This window comes from Penaeus vannamei, chromosome 5 (assembly GCF_042767895.1).
Source record: "Penaeus vannamei isolate JL-2024 chromosome 5, ASM4276789v1, whole genome shotgun sequence".
NCBI lineage: Eukaryota > Metazoa > Arthropoda > Malacostraca > Decapoda > Penaeidae > Penaeus > Penaeus vannamei.
The window spans coordinates 49,439,655-49,447,154 of record NC_091553.1 but is presented as its reverse complement, the minus strand read 5'-3'; the positions used below and the strand labels follow the sequence as shown (position 1 = coordinate 49,447,154).

General features: G+C 41.6%; 2 non-coding genes across 2 annotated transcripts; one reads left to right on the top strand and one right to left on the bottom strand.

The window, feature by feature from the left end:
• Nucleotides 1–597: 597 nt before the first annotated feature.
• TRNAD-GUC (transfer RNA aspartic acid (anticodon GUC)) lies at nucleotides 598–669 on the bottom strand. Its single transcript has one exon. It is a non-coding gene; the product is annotated as a tRNA-Asp (tRNA).
• Nucleotides 670–7,248: 6,579 nt separating this feature from the next.
• Nucleotides 7,249–7,320, top strand: TRNAD-GUC (transfer RNA aspartic acid (anticodon GUC)). Its single transcript has one exon. It is a non-coding gene; the product is annotated as a tRNA-Asp (tRNA).
• Nucleotides 7,321–7,500: the final 180 nt, after the last annotated feature.

Below are 7,500 nucleotides of genomic sequence, written 5' to 3'. Positions count from 1 at the left end.
CTTGTGTTCGAAATATTACCTAACAATAGATCTCACTATTAAGTAGGTTCCAGCTTCGTGTATGCATTTTTGTCGAAAATAAAAGCTTTGACTGTAATAATTATTGCTATGTGTATACATATTTGTGTGTGATTTATGACTATTCAGAAAAAGAATTACATTTCGGTTTCGAAAATCTTTACCTTTTAGAAACCAATTCCTCGGTAGTATAGTGGTTAGTATCCCCGCCTGTCACGCGGGAGACCGGGGTTCGATTCCCGCCGGGGAGGAACTGTTTTAACCTTATTCTTATAATTTGATTATTTTATATACCCATAACGAGTATGCACTGATTTTAAAATAAGTTTTGTAATTTAATTCTCAGTGATATCCAGGACCCAACTTTCTGGATTAAATATTTTGCATTAAAGATTACAATATGCAAATATATATGATTTAATAAAATGTACTAATAAAATAAACTAGATTACCTCTACAAACTTTGTATAACCAGTTCATATATATGTGTTCATGAATGTAGGTGTTGGTGTGTGCATACAACCTATGTAGTTATTATTATAAAAGTCATAAAAAACATTGAGAGGAAAATGAATTAAGCTCCCCGGCGGGGAATCGAACCCCGGTCTCCCGCGTGACAGGCGGGGATACTAACCACTATACTACCGAGGAATTAGTATCGGTTTCAGGTTTTGAAACCTAATTGTAATAGAATTCTAAATTTCACATGGATTCGAATTTCTTTAGTGCTGTGGCATTGGCATTGAGCATTATGTGGTAAAAGGATGTATTTGGGATGTCCCATTATAAAGTATAACACGTGGTGCCAATTTGTTACATCTGGTGTTCATGATATTGCTCAACAATAGGTCCCATCTTAATGTACATATTTGATTGTCGAAAACAATAGTTTTAACTGTACAAGCCTGTTTTGTGTATAATACATATTTCTGTCAGATTTATGACAATTAAGAAAACTATTACATTTGGGTTTCGAAATGTTATTTAGAAACCAATGCCTGTCACGCTGGAGACCGGGGTTCGATTTCCGCTGGGGAGGAATTGTTTTTAACCTAATTCTTGAATATGATTATTTAATACTACGGCAGCCAAGGGAGGTCTGGTCAAACGAACGTGGTACCAATTGCTGAGTACAGGATCATGCAGAGAATGATAGGGCATATGAAGAACTGGACGTCTGCCAGGAACCCCTGCTGCGTTTGGCCCCTGGGGACCCCAAAAGGGGCAAAATAATCTGCTCGATCAAACATAGAGGTACCGCAAAAAAAAAGTATTTCTGGCAATTTACACATCGTACACTGGGTAAAATGATTCATACAGACAATCCCAAAACGGGCCTAAAATTTGGGCTGGATCAAATACGTTGATACCACCTGAAACAAAAGTTTATATACTCTAATATATTTGAGAGAGTATAGAATGGACAATGCCAGACAAATTATATAAAGGGTGCAATACATGCAGTCTGACAGACCACGCATTCATATCTAGTGGTCCGCAGGGTCGCCATGTGGGTGTGCCCATGCCATTCTCGCTCCTCGCTTCACCCGCTTGTTGTTGGTACCGGATGTTTGTTTTAAATATACACCACAATGTTCGGGCTAGGGTCAGACCAGGCTAAAAGCAGACCCAACCTAAAAGCGACCCAACTGAACTCATTCTCACTCTCTGACGGTCATCCGCCCTAAGCAGGGCGTGGGGCCTCCTTACTCACACCTTCAGCGACTCCCTGTGACCTGAGCTGCCGCTCTCGACCCCTCCCGGTCAGGGAGAGAGTTCAACGCCGTAGTTTTCATCGTGCCTTCCAATAAAGACTGAAGCCAATCAGTGGACACTGGACGCCACTACACTATCACAACCAATATCCGCAAATGAGCATAAAAATAACGGCTAATAGCACTTAAATAACATCCTCCCTCTTGTTGTTTTTCTTTTCTCTTACTATCTTGGCTCTTACGTGCTTGAACTCGTTCATGATATAATGGACGTGTATATTCGACGCGCAGTATCAAGGAGATCTTAACTGCATGATCGCCTTGCATTGCCGTGAGATGAACATCGCCAGAAGATCGCTGCAGGCCAGGGGACGAGGACGCGAATTGCAGGTATTAAGCTGTGCAGATCAAGTGACGGGCGCCGCCTGTCAATACTCCTGTAGATTCAGTGAAGAATCAGGAACTCGTCAGAGCAGACCCCATGATGCTATGAAAGCCGCCTGCCTAAACGCATGTAGATCGGTTAAACTCCAGGGAGCTCCCAGCATAGAGGCTGCCTCAGTCGAAAGTACTGCTCCAGGACGCCGTAGACCTTCAGATACAGGCTACGAGTACGTCGGTACGAACAGCAGCCGAGAAGGATCACCTGGACGAATCTGCGAGGACGTGTGGACGACGATGCTGCCGAGTACCACCTGACGAGAACCAGCGAGGCGACTGGACGGACCGAAGTCAAGGAGGACCTAGACAAAAACCTTCAGAGTATCGTGGACGTCGATGACGGATGGATGCACCAAGGACCAAGATGAAGAGGCTGACAACAAGAAGATGCACGAGGACGACCGAGAACAGGAACGCGACGAGACGACCAGCAGATGGGGTACGATGATAGGTCACCCTTGAAGTGATCAGATGACGCCACGAGGACGAGGCTGTGGGGTGGCCGAGCGGTATAGGGTGCAATACGTGCAATCTCACAGACCACGTGCATTTATATCTAGTGGTCTGCAGGGTCGCCATGTGGGCGTGCACATGCCATGCTCGCTGCCCCTCGCTTCACCCACGCCTGTTGTTGGTACTGGATGTTTGTTCTAAATATACACCACGATGTCTGCAGCGCTAGGTCAAACCAGGGCAGAAGAAAATCTGACCTGGTGTTAAACCTAACTGGACTCATTACCTCTGACGGTCACCTGTCCTAGCAGGGTGCGGGGGCCTTCACTCACACATCAGCGACCTTCCTGTGACCTGAGTTGGCGCTCTCGGCCCTTCCTGGCCGGGAGAGTACCACGCTGTAGATTTCATATCGTGTGTTCTCTTCAATAAAGACCGAAGCCAATCAGTGTATCACTGACGCCACCTGTAATTCAACTACACTATAAACAAGAGGTGTTAGACACTTATAAATTACCTGCTGCATTATGCCCACCAGACATATCCAAAAGTTGAGCCTTAGCAGTGTTCTAGCTGTAGATAAAACATGAAAGGTAACATTCCAATGCACAAAGTGACTTCTTGCCAGGCATACTGCCAGCTGTTTTAGGCCCGCCAGACACCTAAAAAGGCCTAAACATTTAGGCAGGATCAAATATTATTGGTACCACTTGAAATAAAGTTGATATACTTCGACCCATATCAGAGAGCACAGTATGGTCAATACCAGACAAATTATCTGCTGCATTATTCCTGCCAGACACCTACACACACACCTTAAATAAAGTTTATACTTCAATACATCTGAGAAGCAGAATGGACAATGCCAGACAAATTACCTGCTTATTATGCCCGCCAGACACGCCCTAAAGTTGACCCCATTCAATCTTGATGTAGATAAAATTAAAGGTACTGAATGAAACTACTTTTAAATGAAAGGTAACATTCCACCAAGTACAAAGGCAGACCCTGCCAGACTGCCAACTGCATTAGGCCCATCAGACACCCAAAAGGGCCTAAAAATTTGATTGATCAGAACTTACAACTCCTAATCTTCGTTTATGAATTCGACCCCAAAGTTTAATCCACTGGTGTTTTACAGATAAAAGGTAAGATGCAGGCCTACCAATTGTCACAACCATTATTTTCAGGAAGTAGTTCTCCCCATTAGGGACACAACTTCATAACATTGTCAGAAGACACTCCATTTTTATATATCAGGTGATGATGGAGGTCAATCTCTTGTATGCATATTCTCTCTCTCTCTCTCTCTCTCTAAGCTATATATAGCAGTTTTAGTTCTAACTGTAGGTCTGCAGGAACAAAAAACCCAAGTTCATCAAAAGGTGGGTCCAGTAAAATAAAATTGCTTAGAACTTGTGAAATAAAGTGCATTGGGGGCATTGTATATGCAGTGTTTTCAGACCCTTGGGACACTGGGTAATCATTTGAGGAAATACATTCTTTTGCAATAAATGGAATGTAGCTGATCCTTTCTTAGTCGATAGTTACTGGCCCTGGTTAGAGCAGAATAAAAGTGCTAGACATCAAAGGACATATACCACTATGGTAAAGGATTGTTGCAAAAAGGGTAAAAATGAGTTAACCCTTAGGATAAATGCTAGATATTACTGGTTATAGAGCATTGTAGGATAGCATGGTAGTGAAATAGTAAAGGGGGAGGAAATGAAGTAAAGTAGAGGTCAGTAAAAGAGGAAAGTGTTAAGGGCATAGGGCGACTTGATTAAATGGAGAGTATCTGTGGCTGAGGAAGGATATGAATGTTGTTTAAGGATAACTGACAAAAAAGCAATTATAAAACAATCAATGGGTAATACAGGTAGAGAAGGTTGTTTGAAAAGTAGGAGAAGAATCGAGGAAATGAGATAAGGAGATAGGGAATGGCAAGGTTAATGGGGAATGAAAAGGGAATGGGTGCACATGAAAAAAGAGAGTGATTAAAAAGCCGGAAGAGAGTGGAAGGAAGGAGGTAGGGGGAACTTAAGGAGGAAGATTATGGATATTGACAAATACTTTAAATATCAAGGGAAATAGAAATAAAGGGATTGGAGGGGAATGAGGGAGCAGAGCCTTGTGGTTAAATGTTTAGGAAGTTTTGGATGTCTTCAAGAGTTTCTGGAGGAGAGTTACCTATATGTCTGAGAAATAAAGGTTCTCTTGTAATGAGAAGAGGTGATGTCTGAGGATTATAGGAAGAGGAGGGTGAAGGAGAGATATGGTAGAAGATGGAGTGGAATGTTAGGTAGCCTGGTGCAACAGATAAAGTGGAGATGGTGTAGGCATCAGGGAAGTGGCAAACATTGGAGTATCTGGATTTAGACTGAAAAGGAATTTGGACTGGGGGGGAGAATAGAGGTAGGATGATTTGGGACAGAGGGAAGAAATTACTGGGGGAGATGTTGAAACATCTTGAGAAGATGGAGGGGAGCGGAGCTAAGGACAGATTTAGAATACGTAGAGATAGAAAAATCTTGTGCTCCCTGTCTGGCCTCATATAAAGTGAGGTCTAGTTTGAATCTGAGAACTGGTTACCTCAGTTTGTAGCAGGGCAGCTCCTGTAAAATACATTATGGGAGCCACTACAATTGGCAGATGTGCATGACTGTGAAGAGCATTTTCGAAAGGTCATGACCAGTTTGGACACATAAAGGGGCTGGCTGTGGAGTGACAGTGTTCAGCTGTGCGGCAAAGATGCCAACATTTCTGATATTGTACCTGTCTGGTACTCGGATCTGCTGAACCCAGCGAACTATTTAAGGATGAAGAACTAGCAAGTCATAGTAAGTTGAGAATGACAATTGAGTATGATGCTGATGATTCTGGATCTGAGATGGAATGGAGTGATGACTGAAAGTACAGATGATTCAACTCGTAATATTCTAGAGTTTTTGACAGCTGTCAGTTGAACTAAATGTGTGAAACCAATAATTTTGCCAACAATTAGTGTCTAACTAAAATATACATTGTATTAAGTGTCTTACAAACCTGATGCATGACAAAACAGCTGGGTGTCTAATGCACCAGGCAGTATGTATCTTTCATTGGAAAGTAGTTTTATTCAAGGGCAAGGGTCACTTTATACTTGGTGGAATGTTACCTTTCATTCAAAAGTAGTTTCATTCAATACCTTCATGTTCCATTTACATCAATTTTGCCAGAGCAGAGAGAGTGGGTCACTTTTGGTATGTCTGGCGGGCATACGCAGGAAATTTATCTGGCATTTGTCCATTCTGTACTCTATCAGACGTGCTGAAAAATATATACTTTATTTCAGTTGGTACCAATAATGTTAGATTCAGCTCGAAGTTTTAGAGTCTTATTTTAAGGTGTTTGGCAGTCCTAATGCAGCAGATTATGTCTGGCATGAATCATTTTTACCCAACGTGATATGTAAATTACCAAGAAAAACATTGTGTGCGGTACCTCTCTATGTCTGATCTAGTTGATTTTTTAAGCCCTTTTTGGGGTCCCTAGGGCCAAACGCAGCAGGGGATCCCGGTAGACGTCCAGTTCTTCATATGCTCCTATCATTCTTACGTGATCCTGTACTCAGAAATTGGCACCACGTTCGTTTGACCAAAACCCTCCTTGGCTGCCGGTCTATATACCCCAGAACCAAAAGGAGTTAGAACATAAAACGTCTATTTGCCAATATATATATACAAACCTACATCTACTGCTTGTACTATATTTACACAAACCCACAGTCTATTTACCCAAACAAGTATGTACATACATAATAAAGGTTTTCAAAGGTATAATTGATATTCAGATTGTCTAAAAAGTAGGGTTTCAAATCACTTCAGTAGTATATTTTTAGTGCATGCCAGCTTGTCATGTGGGAGACCAGGGAGTGATTTCCTGTCAGGGCATGTATTGGACCTTAACCTTAGTTTTGGTGGATTGATTACTCAGTGATATCCAGAACCTAATTCAAATAGAAAAACTTGATTAAAGATGTTAGAAGTTGTGCGATGATTGAATAATCACGCTACACAGGTGTTATGAAGGGTAGGCGTTGGTGTATACATCCTGCGTGAATATGCTCCATTCGGTTCAACTCTTAACTCACAAAGTTGGGGTAAGAGCAATGCCTCTCCGGTAAATCCTCGAATCCTGTCGTCCGCTTGACAGGCCGGGAACTAATTCACTAACTGATTGAGGAAACGGTATCAAATATTTGTAAGTTCTTGAAACCTGAATGTAATTAATTATCTTTTGGACAATCCTGCGGAATTATGTACACACTACCATCTATTATATTAGTTGTGTTGGCCTTGAAAAAATATATGCATACTAGATTGTTCTCTGCATGATCAGGGGATATACCAGCTAACACACATAAATGGTGCCATGTTTCTAACCAATTATTGTTGCGAGTTCAAATTATTGCTGAATAATATAGTCGCAAATTATGTAAAGTCCTCATGAAGCGTATATTTTGATTTTAAAAAGAGTAATGAGTAGTAATAGCTCTTTATGTACGTGAATTATTTATGAATTACAGAAGAAAAAATTACTTGCTGTTTCGAAAATTCTTCTCCGATTTTGAAAAACCGATTCCTCGGTAGTATAGTGGTTAGTATTCCTGCCTGTCACGCGGGAGACCGGGGTCCGATTCCCCGCCGGGGAGGAATTCTTTTTCGTCTCATGTTTGTAATCAGATTATTAATCAATAGCGAACACGAACGAAAACAATGAAATATGGGAGTAATTTTTTTTTTATTATGAATATAGATATCATACCTGCCTACGCAAGCAAACATACACAGACACACAATCTGCAGCCATCAAACTGCATTGCAGCTTTAGT